General features: G+C 41.9%; 1 protein-coding gene across 22 annotated transcripts in view; it reads left to right on the forward strand.

Annotated features, from left to right (window-relative positions):
• The first annotated feature begins 481 nt into the window (after positions 1–481).
• R3HDM2 (R3H domain containing 2) overlaps positions 482–16,112 on the forward strand; it is a 162,680-nt gene continuing 147,049 nt past the window's right edge. For 17 of the 22 annotated variants that reach the window (XM_061416721.1, XM_061416719.1, XM_061416730.1 and 14 more), the window contains exon 1: positions 485–572. The gene's annotated coding sequence lies outside the window, so the exon portion shown is untranslated. Of the gene's footprint in view, positions 573–16,112 lie in introns of all 22 variants that reach the window. The other 5 variants (XM_061416720.1, XM_061416737.1, XM_061416732.1 and 2 more) reach the window with 3 other exon arrangements.

Consider the following 16,112-nt stretch of genomic DNA (forward strand, 5'->3'; position numbering starts at 1 on the left):
TATCATGTTTAAAGCAAGGGTGACTCTGACCGGCTTGATCTGTTTCACGTGAACTAAGGGGCGCAGTGGATCTGGATTGGCGGCTGAAGACAGAGGTAACGCAGCGGAAGCGACAGAGTTGAGCGTGAGTGAGCGCACGGGGGTAGGTGGGAGAACACGCAGGGGGGGTCTGCAGGCGTGGAGACAGGCACACAGGAAGCACAGAAGCGCCGGGCGCAGGACGCGGTGACGACTACGCCGGCCGTGGTGACGTAGGGCGCAGGCCGCAGCGGGGGGCGGACTCTGGGCCTTTCTTCCCCTTCTGATTTTCCCCCTCCCCCCTTTTCTCCCTTTCCGGGTTTGGTTTCCCCCTTTTCTCCCCCTCTCCCCCTTCCTTCCCAAGCCCCTTTCCCCTCCCCCGCCCCAGTCCCCCCTGTTCCCCCGCCCTGGGCCTTGGGGAAACCCCCGCTGAGAAGAGCCCGCCCCCAGAAGCGCGCCGCCGCCGGCCGTCGGGGCCGAGCCGCAGCCGTGCGGCCGTGGGCCCGGGCGGCGGGCGGAGACGCTGGCGCCCTCCCCGCTACGGCCCGCGTGAGGTGAGGCCACCTCCGGGCCGAGGGGGCGGGCGACGCGGGCGGCCCGTGGGGAGGGGGCGTGGCGGGCGGGTGGGTGAGTGGGTGGGCGGAGGCCCCCTGGCCTGGGTTCCCCGCGCTGGCGCTGCCCAGACCCGCGGGCGGTGGGTCGACCCGAGCCTCCGGTGAAGGACGGCTCGGAGGCCAGAGACGCCCCGGGTGTGTACCGGGAGCGCAGGCGAGAAGCGAGGGGCGCGGGGCGGGGGGTGGGGGGACTGGGGCCACCTGTGGCCTGTGCGGTGGGACCTAAAAACTTGTGCCCTTGTGCTCCAGGGTGACTAGTCTCATGTGTTTCTTGGATCTCCGTTTTTCTTCGAGCCTTGGAAAAATGGGAGGGAAAGGTGTTGGAGTGTTTCAGATCTTGGTGGTGCCCGAGTGTATTAGACGGACAGAGATTTGAGTTGGAACATACAAGGAGATGTTTCTGGAGCTTAAAAGTTGGGCCTACGCTTCGGTTGCAGCTAACTCTTGAGGCTTTGAAAACTCTTCTTGGTTTTGATTACCTCTGGAGCCCCAAATTGCAACATTTGTGACCATTAGCCTAGTAGCTCCACAGAGTATTTATTCATTCAAAATGAATTGTTCTTGGATAATGATGAAAAATGACCGAGTAACAGTCCCAGAGGTTCATTAAACCAGAGACTGGTGTGGAAAAATTTAAATTCAGCTCTCAGTTGGATGGATGTCCTTTTATGTGTTTTTTTCCAAATAGACTTAATTAACATTGAGAAGCTTGAGCCCTGTGTTGTTGGTAGGCAGCATGGTGACTGGTGGAGGGAGGTGACAGGTTCCACCTAAGAACTTGCACAAATACCTAGCCTATTTTTTTAAATTGTATTTTTGGATAGTCAGATTGACATTTGAATCAGCTGCTTGTGCTCCTCTTTCTTCTTAATGCTTCCCCCCTGCCCCCTGCCTCGTTTTATTCCTCTTATCTCCCCGCCCCGAGGAGTCTGGGGCATCAAGACTAAAATGGCTTAAATAGTGGTAGAAAGTGGTAGTCAATTCAGTTCACTTTTAGTTGTATTTTTCCTTCTCTTCGCATTTCTCCACAGGGCTGAGAGAACGGAGAACCTTTCTTGAGGGTCTGATGAACGCTCAGCAAAAGTTGTATTACTAATTTTCCCTAACAGTTAATAATATTTTACAGTGTTATTTTTCAGTGTTTAAATTCCAGTTTAGTGTCCACTATATGATTTACACTATAGATCTTCAGTTTTAAAACAAAATTTTAAAAATTTGCGCATGTAAGAATAGGATGCCTGATTTTTTTTAATCGAAAGGAGGCTGAAGAGATGGCTTCCTTCCTGTATCAGAATAAAACCCAGAGACCTTACAGTCGTCTTTAAAGTCCAAGATCTGTAGCAGCCTTACCTGCTGCCCCCTTCTTCTGCCCAGCAGCAAACACACTGGTCTCCTCACTGTTGCTTGAGCACTTTAGGCACATCTGCCTCAGCAGCTGTGTGGGTGAGCCTTCCTGGATCACCTTTTTCTATAAAGCTGCATAACCCTGTATCCTCACCTCCTTTAGGTCTTTGCTCAAAAGTCACTAACAGTGACATTTCCTAGACTATTGAAATTGCAAAGCCCTTCCTCCACATACAGTTACATAACTTTCTATCCCACTTGGCTTTAATTTCCTCCTTACTCATCAACAGATAACGTACTATATATGTTTAGTCTCACCCTTTAGAAAATAAGCTGCATGAGGTTTAGATAATCTTCATCAGTTGCTGTATCCTCGGCTCTTAGCATAGCCCTTGACATGCAGCAGGTGCTCAACAAATTTATTGACTAACTACATAAAGAAGTTTTATTCTTGAACTCTCTCATTGTCATAAATGAGAGACATGAATTTCCACTAGGCTTTTATAAGCTATTTATTGGAAGAACTTGAGATTTTTTTTTCTGTCAGTTCTTGCCACGTTTCTGTTTTGACAGAAGTCTTGTGTTTTCAGGTCTTTGAGTGAAAGCACTTTGAAAGCAGAGAGAATGGAGCGTGGTGTCTTAGAGGAAGATTATCTCAGATCTCATGTGGTCAGAATTTTTACTGTTTCAGGCTCTTCCTGGAGGTTGGTTCACATCCTCGAAGAGACAGATAGCACCATCCTTACCTCTTTGGCCTCAGAACTAAGTAGGCTGGTTCCACTTTGAATTTTTCAGTAGACTGAAAATGTTAATATTTATAGTCTGGGCTGTATGGGTTAGATTTTTTCCCCCCTCCTATTAATGTGGAGACAGTTGAGCTTGAAAACTTGTAAGAAAACCCTTCTCTAACAATGGTGGCGTGTTTGATTGTGGGGAACGTGTGATCCTTCTTTCCACAAACCCATTTTTGGGGTCATTTTTAGCAACTAAATTAAGTCTGAGGATAAAGGAGCAGGCCCCCTGAGTTCTGTGGATTTTCTGTCATTTATTTTTTCCTTTCTTATTTCTTGATTGGTGCATTTGTTATCTTCATTGACCTCTGGCTAAAGTGGCCTGGATGAGATTTCTCTCTGGGGGCAGCCCTGGCCACTGTTTTTCAGCGTAGGAAGGTGAAAGGGGTGAGATAGTGCTTTTAACACTTTGTAAGAATGCTGGTTGCAAAGCTATTTTTGTTTAAATTTTAATCAGGACATTGAAAGCTTCCAATCCTGTGAGAGAATGGTTTGAGTTGGGGGTGGGAGTATGGGAGAATTGGGGATCATGTGTATATTGGATTGGGTCTGATACTGTTGTTATTAACGTAGAGAGGTATATTCTCGTTTTGTGAATACTTTCTGGTAAAATTTTGGCACATTGATAAAGGCTTCTACCACATTTGCTCCTTTTAAAATCCTTTCACAAAGTTTCTAGGAAGTCTGTCTCAGTACCTAGAGATACTCAAACATCTTACATTCTCACCTCTTAAGAGAGAAATACTGTACTGAGTACTGATGTTTCAGTATAGGTAACGGTTTCTGAACGAGGCATTGCTTGTTCCTGTGCCAGGTCTCTTCATGAACTCGAGGAAAGCTTTTAGGAGAAAGCAAGTTTTGAGGAAGGGATAAAAGTGCTGCGTTTTCATTACATGGCTCCAGGAAGTACAGAGGAGAGAATTTTGTGAAATTCTGTGTGTGTGCAGACGGGTGTTGTTTTTATTTTTTCCCCTGTGTCTACTAGTGAGATGGGATAAAGGACTCTAAATGTCCCTCTGTGAAAGGTGCTGCCAACTTACAAGTAGGAAAAATAACTGGACTCATGGCTTGAATATGTGTGCATGAATACAGTTGGTGGGTCTAATTTTAGAGACCGTCTTCATACACAGTGGCTTTAGTATTTTCCTCCTGCTGTATCGTCTCACCCTCTGTAGAAAACATTCCACTTCATTGTCTTTTCTGGTTACCTTTTGTTCTTACTGTGGTTGCCACTTTGGTAAAGTAGCAGTTGTTCCATCTCTCTGATAAAGTTATTCTGTCCGTTCTTAAATTTGAGTTTATTTCTGAAAACAGATATAGATAGGAAAGATTTCTTAACCTAGATCTGTTTTAATTCCTTCTTGAGTTCCCTTAGATTTCCTTAGCATGTGTCTGTTTTCTCCAACTCTTAAAAAAATGGGTGTTGAAAGCCCTAATTACATTAATCTACAGTGCTTCCATTATTTTTACTTGGGCTGTATGAAAGGAAAGGTTCTGGGATGTTTTGTAAATCCAGGCACTTTTTGCTTTTCTGCAAGATCTCTTGTGAGTTGTTCAATCCAGTTGTTTGATTCTATATTGGGAAAACCGTTTCTGCTTTCTAGTTTTTGTTTAAATTAATTAATTCGTTAATTTGGGCTCATCGGGTCTTAGATGCATCATGCGGGATTTTTCAGTGTGGCGCCCAGACACCAGTTGCGGTGAGCAGGCTTAGTTGCTCCAGCATCTGGGATCTTTGTGCCCCTGATCAGGGATCAAAACTTATATCCCCTGCATTGCTAGGCAGATTCTTAACCATTGGATCATCACAGAAGTCCTGTCAGCTTTCTAGTTTTGACAGTAAGTTTCCTGGAATGTTTTAAAAAAGAACTAATTAAATTGGGAACCCCAGGCTAGAGATGAGAGAGGATAAGGAGAAAAGGTAAAAAAAAAAAACAAAACACCCCAAAGCTCAGGCAGTCATGTCTCCAGTAGTCAAAACACTTCTGGTAATTAAAAAAAAAACATTTTATTCTATCCCTCCTTAATTTGTATACCACAAGGGGAAAAAAAAAATCTTTTCAGTCTCTTTAACAGCTAGGAGATAATTTTTAGACCTTTCTGGGTATTTTCTTGGGGGAACAAAATGAAGCCAGTTGTTAAGTGTTCTTGTACGGTCTCTTCCCTGACCTAGACCAATGCACTAAAGGTGTTAGTGGTGGTCTGCAGCTTGTGTTTGTTTTTCATTGAAGACTAAGACTCTTTTGCAGGCAAGTAAAAACTGTAGTTTTATACCCATACAATTACTTTGAGGTCCCAAAATATCTCAGCTTGAGTCCTTATCCTGTAGAGCTAGCTAGAAGTGTAAAGATAAATGAGGTAATCAGCAGGGTTTAAAATAATCAGTCCAGCGGTTAGGACTCTGTGCTTTCGCTGCTGAGGGCCTGCATTCAATCCCTGGTGGAGGAACTAAGATCCCACAAGCCTCATGGTGTGGCCAAAAAAATAAAAAAATAAAGCTCTGTAAGTTAAAAAAGAAACAGTTCAATTTCTTTTTTCTTTTTTAATTAACTTTTATTGGGGTATAGTTGATTTACATTGTTGTGTTTCTGCTATACAGCAGAGTGAACCAGTTATACATATATCCACTTTTTTAGAATTTTCCCCATATAGCTCATTACAGAGTTATTAATTAATTAAAAATTACTTATTTATTTTTGGCTGTGCTGGATCTTCATTGCTGTGCAGGCTTTTCTCTGGTTGCAGCAAATGGGGGCTACTCTAGTTGTGGTGCTCACACTTCTCATTGCAGTGGCTTCTCTTGCTGCGGAGCGGGGGCTCTAGGGTGGGTGGGCGGGCTTCAGTAGTTGTGACACATGGCTCAATAGATTTTGTTTTTGAGTCTGTGCTCTGGAGGATAGGCTCAATAATTGTGGCACATGGGCTTAGTTCCTCTGTGGCAGGCATGTGGGATCGTCCCTGATCAGGGATCGAACCTGTGTCTCCTGCATTGACAGGTAGATTTTTTATCACTGAGCCACTAGGGATGCCTTTAATTAATTTTTATTAGAGTATAGTTGCTTTACAATGTTGTGTTAGTTTTAGCTGTATAGCAAAGTGAATCAGCTATGTATGCATGTGTGCCAAGTCACTTCAGTCGTGTCGGACTTTTTGCGACTCTATGGACTGTTACAGCCTGTCAGGTTTCTCTGTCCATGGGACTCTCCAGGTAAGAATTATGGAGTGGGTTGCCATGTCCTCCTCCAGGGGCTCTTCATCCCAGGGATCGAAACTGTGTTTCTTGTATCTCCTGCTGCTGCTGCTGCTGCTAGTTACCACTATTTACCACTAGTGCTGCCTGGGAAGCCTGAATCAGCTATACATACACATATATCTCCTCTTTTTGGATTTCCTTCCCATTTAGGTCACCACAGAGCATTGAGTAGAGTTCCCTGTGCTATATAGTAGTTTCTCATTAGTTGTCTATTTTTTACAGAGTATCAATAGTGTATATATGCCGATCCCAATCTCCCAGTTCATCCCACCCCTGAAATACTCTGAAACCCAAATTTCAGAATATTGATTCCTTGTGCTACTGTTGTGTTGTTGTGTAGTTGCTAAGTCATGTCCAACTCTTTGGTGACTGATGGACTGTAGCCTGCCAGGCCCTTTTGTCCTTGGAATTTCCCAGGCAAGAATACTGGAGTAGGTTGATATTTCCTTCTCCAGGGCATCTTTACCACCCAGGGATCTAACCTGTGTCTCCTGCATTAGCAGGTGGATTCTTTTACTAATGAGCCACCTGGGAGGCCCAGATTCTTATTAGTTATTTGTTTTATATGTAGTTATGTGAATATGTCAATCCCAGTTTCCCGATTATTCCTCACCCCCTACCCCTTTGGTAACTATAAGTTTGTTTTCTATGTTCATGACTTTGTTTTGTAAATAAGTTCATTTGTATCATTAAAAAAAAATTCTACATATAAGCAATATCATATAATATTTGTCTTTATCTGACTTAGTTAATTCAGTATGGTAATCTCTAGCTCTGTCCTTGTTGCTGCAAATGCTACTATTTCGTTCCTTTTTAAGGCTGAATAATATTCCACTATATAATGGATCTTCCCTGGTGGCTCAGACGGTAAAGCGTCTGCCTACAATGCGGGAGACCTGGGTTCAATCCCTGGGTCCGGAACATCACCTGGAGAAGCAAATGGCAACCCAGTCTAGTATTCTTGCCTGGAAAATCCCATGGATGGAGGAACCTGGTTAGGCTGCAGTCCATGGGGTTGCAGAGTTGGACACGACCGAGTGACTTCACTCACTCACTCATATATGTATATGTATATGTATATGTATCATGTCTTCTTTATTCCTCTGTTTATGGACATTTAGGTTGCTTCCATGTCCTGGCTATTGTAAATAGTGCTGCACTGAACATTGGGATGCAGGTATCTTTTTGAATTATGGTGTTCTCCGGGTTTATACCTAGGAGTAGGACTGCTAGGTCATGTGGTAGTTCTGTTTTTACTTTTTTAAGGAACCTACATACTGTTCGTGGGGCTTCCCTGGAGAAGAATCCGCCTCCAGGGCTCAGTGGTAAAGAACTGGCCCGTCAGTGCAGGAGATGCAGGTTTGATCCCTGGGTGGGGAAGATGCCCTGGAGAAGGAAATGGCAACTGACTTGAGTATTCTTTCCTGGGAAATCCCATGGACAGAGGAACCTGGCACGCTACAGCTCATGGAGTTGCAGAGTTGGACATGACTTAGTGACTAAACAACAAACAATACTGTTCACCATAGTGGCTGTACCATTTTACATTCCCGCCAACAGTGTGGGAGGGTTTTCTTTTCTCCATACCCTCTCTAGCGTTTATTATTTGTAGGTTTTTTGATGATGGCCTTTTGACCAGTGTGAGGTGATACGTCGTTGTAGTTTTGATTGCCTTTCTGTAGTAAGGCAAATGTTGAGGATATTGAGGATGTTTTCATGTGCTTACTGGCCCTCTGTATGTCTTATTTGGAGAAATATCTATTTAGATCTTCCACCCATTTTTTGATTGATTTTTTTTTTTTAATTGGGCTTCATGAGCTGCTTATATATATTTGGAGCTTAATCCCTTGTCTGTTGCTTCATTTGCAAATACTTTCTTCCATTCTGAGGGTTGCCATTTTGTTTATGATTTCCTTTGCTGTGCAAAAACTTTAATAAAATAACTTAGTTTATTTCTAATTGGTATTTTTGATTGTGCATCTGTGAGGCAGTGGGAAAAGAAGGAAAAAACTGACTTGCAGACCAGTCAAGTTCTCACTTGATCTTTTGGAGGTAATGTTTTTTGATAATATTTATATATCTGTTTTTGGCTGTGCTGGGTCTTCGTTGCTGTGTGGGCTTTTCTCTAGTTACAGCCAGTGGGGCCTACTCTTTGTTGTGGTGCGGAAGCTTCTCATTTCAATGACTTCTCGGTCTCTAGGGCATGCGGACTTCAGTAGTTGTGGTTCCTGGGCTTAGTTGCTCTGCAGCATGTGGGATCTTCCTGTACCAGGGATCAAACCATGTCTCCCCTTGGCAGGTGGATTCTAACACTGAGCCACCAGGGAAGCCCTGGAGGTAATATTTTTAAGTTAATTTTTATTGGAGTATATTTGTTTTGCAATGTTGTGTTTCTCCTGTATAGTGAAGTTAATCAGTTACACACACACACACACACACACATATTTATATGTATATCCCACCCTTTTTAGATTTCCTTCCTGTTTAGGTCACCACAGAGCTCTGAATAGAGTTCCCTGTGCTATACAGTAGGTTCTGATTAGTTTTCTGTTTTATATATAGTAGTATATATATATATATGTCAATCCCAACCTCCCAATTCATCCCATCCAGCCCCTTCCCCTTCGATATCCGTAAGTTTTTTTCTCTACATCTGTATTTCTGCTTTGCAAATGAGTTCATCTGTACCATTTTTCTAGATTCCACATAAAAGCATTAATATACGGTATTTGTTTTTCTGTTTGACTTAACTCCACTCAGCATGATGATCTCTTAAGTCTATCTATGTTGCTGCAAATGCACTGTTTCGTTCCTTTTCATGACTGAATAATATTCCACTGTATATACATTTCACATGTTCTTTATCCATTCCTCTGTTAATGGACATTTAGGCTGCTTCCATGTCCTGGCTATTATAAGTAGTGCTGCAGTGAATGTTGGGATGTATGTATCTTTTTCTGTGTGTGGGGGAATGTAATTGCTTTACAATGTTATGTCAGTTTCTGCTGTACAACAAAGTGAATTAGCTGTTTGTATACATATATCCCTTCCCTCTTGAACCTCTTTCTCTCCCATCCCACTCCTTCCTTCCACCGCTGTAAATCGTCACAGAGGACCAAGCTGAGCTCGCTTGTTATACTGCAACTTCCCACTAGCTATTTTACACACATTAATGTGTGTGTACATATTATATATTATGTAGATTATTACATATACATATGTACATTATATACATTATGTACAGTGTATATATGTCAGTCCTGCACTGCAGTTTGTCTTAACCTTCAGCTCCTTCCCCATGTGTCCATAGTCTGTTCTCTACATCTTTGTCTTTAATCCTGCCTTGCAAACAAGCTTATCTTTCTAGATTCCATACATATGAATTAATATACGATACTTGTTTTTCTAACTTACTTCACTCTGTATGACAGACTCTTGGTCCACCCACATCACTGCAAATGACCTAGTTTCACTATTTTTTATGGCTAATAGTTCATTGTATATATGTACCACATTTTTGTCCATTCATCTGTCAATGGATATTTAGGTTGCTTCTGTGCTCTGGCTATTATAAATAGTGCTGCAGTGAACATTGGGGTACATGTGTCTTTTTGAATTATGGCTATTATGGTTTTCTCAGGGTATATGCATAGTAGTGGGATTGCTGGTTCATGTATTATTTCTGTCTTTAGGGTTTTTTTTAATATTTATTTATTGTTGTGCTAGGTCTTTGTTGCTGTGTGTGGACTTTCTCTAGTTGGGGAGAATGGGAACTGCTCTCTAGTTGTGATGCATGGGCTTCTCATTGCAGCGGCTCCTCTTGTTGTGGGGCACAGGCTCTAGGCATGTGGGCTTCAGTAGCTGCACCTCACAGGCTCAGTAGCTATGGCGCGCTACTCTGCCGAGGCACGTAGGGCCTTCTTGGACCAGGGATCAAATCTATGTCCCCTGCGTTGGCAGGCAGATTCTTAACCTGGACCATCAGAAAAGTCCCTCTTTTTAGCTTTTTGAGGAACCTCCATACTGTTCTCCATTGTGGCTGTACCAATTTACATTTCCACCAACGGTTTAGGAGGGTTTTCTTTTCTAGACACCATCTTTAGCATTTACTGTTTGTAGATTTTTTTCTTTCTTTCTTTCTTTTTTTTAAAAATTTTATTTGTGTGTGTGTGTGTTTATTTTTAGATTTTTTGATGATGGCCATTTTGGAGGTAATTTTGCTCCCACTGCTAGTTTTCTATATAATTCTCGTCTAGTGTACAGCATAGAGGTAAACTTTTAACTTAATTATTAAGTAGTTTCCTTTGCCACTTGATTCATTATCTACCTTATGTGATGTTTTTTGTGTGTTTCATGTTGATAACAACATTTGTGCTGCAGTGTTTATTATTAATAATGATCAAAACCATGTTTCATATCTGCAAAGCATTTTCTTTTTCCTAAAAGCTCATCAGACCTTAAAGTGGTCAACATTCATATTAAAAGATAGATTTTCCAAGGATGCAGTTCATGTTTTTATGGGGGCAGTGTTTTTGTTGCATGTGCCAGTTGCAAGGACTTCTATCAGTTTTTAAGACTTTGCATGGTTTTGACACGTGGGCAACACTGTGGGTGTTCTTTATGCCTTGGAGAAGAGTGGCTCAGACTTCTGTAAGCTTTCTAACAGAATGAGGAGGGAAGTAATCAAGGCAGTGACAGCTCATACTTAATAAGTGATATATTTGAAATATAGTTTTCTTCCTATGCTCACAAATTATGTTGTCTCCTTTGTGATTCTGTGGGAAAAGGGAAAAAGATCTAGGACAGTAACCAGCTGCTAACTAGCAGGAAGCAGTGTGGTGTGACTGTGTAGAAGGCGAACGGTCACTTAGTGTTTCTGAACTATTGGTGGAGCTGCTCCCAGCAGCCATCAACATCAGTGGGAAGAATATGGTGGACCTTGTTAGTTTAATGGATTTCTTTTCATACTGGAGCATTTGTCACTTTTGACCCTTCTCTCTCTTAAAATGTTTCAGTGATACTACTTTCTTTTCCACTTGCATTCCTGGCCCTTTGTCCCCTCCTCATCCCTTAAATATGTATTTTCCTTAAGGTTACTATTGTATTCTCTCTCTTTACCTCTGATTCTGAAACCTTATGGCATAGCATCTCTTGGAGAATTTAAGAATGTGACTTACAGAAGCCTTCATGATCTCACCACTGCCAACTGCTGTGACTTACCTTGTACCTCATTTCCCTGTTCTTACTATTCTTTCATTACAGTTCTGTTTTATTTGCTCCATAGCACTTACCACTATCTTAGTTATCTTGTTTGTTTTCTTGTCTATAGTCTGGCCATAGCCAAAACCTCAAACCTATAAGTAGCCAAAACCTCAAACCTATAAGTACAGGGGTCTTGTTTATTTCATAGTTGCTGTATTCTTCATGCCTAGAATGGTCTTTGAGCACACGTTTTTGGAATGAATGAATTAATGAATGGGTGAAACATGGGTTCCTGGGCTTATGCCCAGGGATTTTGACTTAATAGGCTTGGGATGGAGCCCAGGAATTTGTGTATTAACAAACATTCCAGGTATTTGTGATGTCTCTGGTCAGCTGTCTTGGATAACATCTAGAAGAATATTGTTCTACATAGTTTGTTACATATCCACCCTGGTAGCTTCACTTGGCATCTTTTATAAGCTGGCAATTTGTAATTCTCTGTGTCCAGTTTTGATCTTTTACCTGAGCTGCTGCTGCTAAGTTGCTTCAGTCGTGTCGGACTCTGTGTGACCCCATAGATGGCAGCCCGCCAGGCTCCCCGTCCCTGGGATTCTCCAGGCAAGAACACTGGAAGAGGTTGCCATTTCCTTCTCCATTTACCTGAGCACTAGGCTTATTTATTCAGTGATCTCTTGAACATCTCCATATGACTGCCACACAGCATCTCAGACTCAGTATGACCAAAGCATAAATGAATTCTTTTTTCTTTGAATTATACTACCTAGTTATGTAAGCTGGAAACCTGGATATCATACTTTAGTCATTCTTACTCTTTGATATTAAGTAATCATGCAGTTAGGTACCCTCACACACACACACACACACACACACACACACACACACAATTGGGATCGTGGAGTCTTAGCCACTGGATTACCAGGGAAGTCCATATACACACACATTAAAATCTAGCTTGTTTTATCTCACCTACCTTATATTTTGCTCCTTTTCCCTTTGCTTTCAGGGTTAGGCTTCAGCTACAGATGAATTACTTGTTCTTTTACTTTCCCTGTTCTAACACCTTGCCACCCTTGGGTACACCATTGTTTCAACAGGACACCTCTGCACCCCAAAACAACAGATGCCCTCCTTGGCTTAGATGTAATGTTCTGGAACCCTTGAGGGCATCCCAGACTTCTCATTTTGTCTGCCTTTTTTGAACCAGTTTTCACAAATCTGGATTCCTCTTTGTCTTTAGTTTACCATATTTCCCTCTGTACATTCCATTCTGAGTTTCCTGCTCACAGTGAAGTTAAATTTTCTAGAATCGTCATTTCTCTAGTGCCAAAAGAGCTCTCTAGAGCGTGTGATTTTTGTCTTATTCCTTTACTAGGTGTAAAGGAGAAGAGAAGAGAAGAAAAATAATTAGATAATTTGAGGTACATGTTGTAGAGGTCTGTTGTCGATTGTGATTTGGCCAGTTTTTTGTTTTTTTGGCTGTGCCACGTGGGATCTTAGTTCTCCAACCAGAGGTTGCATTGAACCTGTGCTCTTGCAGTGGAAGCACATGGTGCGGTGGTGGCATTAGCGCTTTTCAGTGCATCTCATTGATTTGCTGAGCATGTTTTTCAGATGTAATGGTTTTTGCTGGATTCAGAAAGCAGTCGTGAATCAGACTGGCAGCAGACCCCCAAACAGTGACCGAGACCTTTTTTTGGTGCAAGTTTGGCTTTGGGAAGTGCTTTGCAGCTTCTCGGTCCTCCCACTGAGCTGGTCATCACTGATCATTGTATACAGTCCACTTTTTGTTGCCTGTCACAATTTGATCGAGAAATGGTTCATCATTGTTGCATAGACTACGAGAAGATGACACTTCAAAAGGACGCTTTTTTGATTTTCAGTCAGCTTTTGAGGCACTCACTTACCAAGCTTTTTTACCTGTCCACTTTGCTTCAAATGCTGAATGAATGGTCGACATTGAGTTCTTTGGCAACTTCTCGTGTAGTTATAAGAGGATTAGCTTTGATGATTGCTCTCAGTTGGTCATTGTCAACTTCCAGTGGCAGGCACAGTGCTCCTCATCTTCAAAGCTCTCTTCTCCTTTGCAAAACTTCTTGAACCACCACTGCACTATGTGTTCATTAGTAGTTCCTGAGCCAAACGCGTTGTTGATGTTGCAAGTTGTCTCTGCTACTTTCCAAAACATTTTGAACTCGAATAAGGAAATCACTCAAATTTGTTTTTGTCTAACATATGCTTAGTCTAAAATAAGTATAAAATAAATGGCAAGTAATAAGTCATTAGCAAAAAAACATAAAGCAAGAAATGCATAACATAACCACATTTATTTAAGAATGTATTCCAATATCAAACGGCAAAGTTCAGCTGTGCAAAACCACAATTACTACTGTACCAACCTAATATTTAAGCATTAGATGAGTTACTATTGTTAAAACAATCCCCTACTCCACGTTAGATAAGAGTTTCCTTCATTGCATGTAGACAAAGCGGGCTATAGGCAGGATAAACACATACTAGTCTAATATATCGGAGAAGGCAGTGGCACCCCACTCCAGTACTCTTGCCTGGAAAATCTCATGGACAGAGGAGCCTGGTGGGCTGCCGTCTATGGGGTCGCACAGTCAGACACGACTGAAGCGACTTAGCAGCAGCAGCAGTAGCAGCAGCAGTCTAATATATCACTGTGTCCTGTGAAACCTAGTCAGCATTAGTGGATTTTTACTAACAAATGAACCCTCTTTCAGATTCATGACACACATACACACACACGCTTTTTTCACAGATAAATTTGGTCATATATTGCTGCTGCTGATGCTAAGTCGCTTCAGTCATGTTTGACTCTGTGCAACCCCATGGACTGCAACCCACCAGACTCCTCTGTCCATGGGATTGTCCAGGCAAGAGTACTGGAGTGGGTTGCCATTGCCCTTTCCGGCTCAATATGACCAGTGAGTAAAATAAGACATCTCTTTATGAATGTCTTTTTACATTATAATTAGCTTTCTCTCCCAACATTTATCATAAAATTTTCAAGCATACTGAAGAGTTGAAAGAATTTTACAGTTAATGTCCCTAACTCACCTCTACTACTACTACTAACTCGCTTCAGTAGTGCCTGACTCTGCTCGACCCCGTAGACGGCAGCCCACCAGGCTGCGCTGTCCCTGGGATTCTCCAGGCAAGAACAGTGGAGTGGGTTGCCATTTCCTTCTCCAATGCATGACAGTGAAAAGTGAAAGTGAAGTCGCTCAGTCATGTCCGACTCTTAGCGATCCCATGGATTGCAGCCTACCAGGCTCCTCCATCCGTGGGATTTTCCAGGCAAGAGTACTGGAGTAGGGTGCCATTGCCTTCTCCAAACTCACCTCTAAGAGCCAATAATTAGTATTGTGCTGCATTTGCTATAGCACATATCCTAGCAATATTTTTAACTGTAAAAAACCAGGAAGACAAAGAGGGTTTGCCCTTTGAGTATTTTCCCTATATGGTAATGCAAAAATATTTTTTTCTTTCTTCTTAACTAAATGAATATGATGGCTGAAAAATTAAGTGTAATTGACTGTTAAGATAGGATGACTGAAAGGAATCAAACCTGTTTAGTTTCTGTGTAGGCTTTGTGAGGGAGTAAAATCAGAGCCAGTGCTTGAGACTTGAATTTTTAACCTTATTTGAGGTTCTTCGAGGCTTTTCTGTGTTTACCCTCATGAACTCTGCTGAATCAGTGTCTTTATATGTAAAATGGAGTTGATGGTCTGTTGCCTTTTAGGATACAGGAAAATTGACTTTTGGAGGTATCTTAAGGTTAAGTATGATAATACTTCTTGATACATCTACTGATTTAAAATGTAAACACTTGAGATTGAAGCTGCCCTTAATGAATTCTTAGGCTAGCTTCAATATTGTACTTCACCTATAGTTAGTAGGTGATACAGAAGAGAGGCAAAGAGGTATCTACAGATACTAATGAGCATACTTTCCATGCACCTGGGATGTATTTACATCTCTTTGGTGGCCACAATCAGAAAGTGAAAGTCGCTCACTCGTGTCCGACTCTACGACCCCATGGACTATGCAGTCCATGGGATTCTCCAGGCCAGAATACTGGAGTGGGTAGCCTTTCCCTTCTCCAGGGGATCTTCCCAACCCAGGGATTGAACCCATGTCTCCTCCATTGCAGGCAGATTCTTTACCAGCTGAGCCACAAGGGAAGCCCAAGAATACTGGAATGGGTAGTCTATCCCTTCTCCAGGAGATCTTCCTGACCCAGGAATCGAACCAGGATCTTCTGCACTGCAGGCAGATTCTTTACCAATTGAGCTACCAGGGAAGCCTTCATAGAAGGATAATCTATGTTAAATATGATCAAATTACTTGTCTCTAAATGATGTTCTCTAGTGCTGTTAAATAACAGAACAGCATTGAAGTTAATATTTGCAGAGATAAAATGGTGCTTTATTTCCATGCTTTGTTTTTTTTCTTTTTCTTCCTTTTTCTCTTTGGAATTAACATTGCTTTCATAAATGTTTTTCTGCCTATTAGTTTGTTAGAGGTTGGGAAATAGCAACTGTCTTTTCAATTTAGTAGACTGACTGGATTCAGCTATAGAATCTATTCAGATCCATAATGTGTTTTAGGCCATGAGTCTCTTCTGTTCTTTCTGTTCTATCTTGTCCTTTATTATAGACTTGTGCTTTGTTCATTTCCCAAAGTAGAATACACAGATTTAGCTATACACATACATGTGCACATACAGTGCCACCTGAGGCCCTCTGAAAAGATTATCGATTTTCTAAGTCTATTTCTTAAAAAAAAAAATTATTTTTGGCTGTGCTGGGTCTTTGTTTCTGCACATGGGCTTTCTCTAGTTGT

This window comes from Bos javanicus, chromosome 5, assembly GCF_032452875.1.
Source record: "Bos javanicus breed banteng chromosome 5, ARS-OSU_banteng_1.0, whole genome shotgun sequence".
Classification (NCBI taxonomy): Eukaryota; Metazoa; Chordata; class Mammalia; order Artiodactyla; family Bovidae; genus Bos; species Bos javanicus.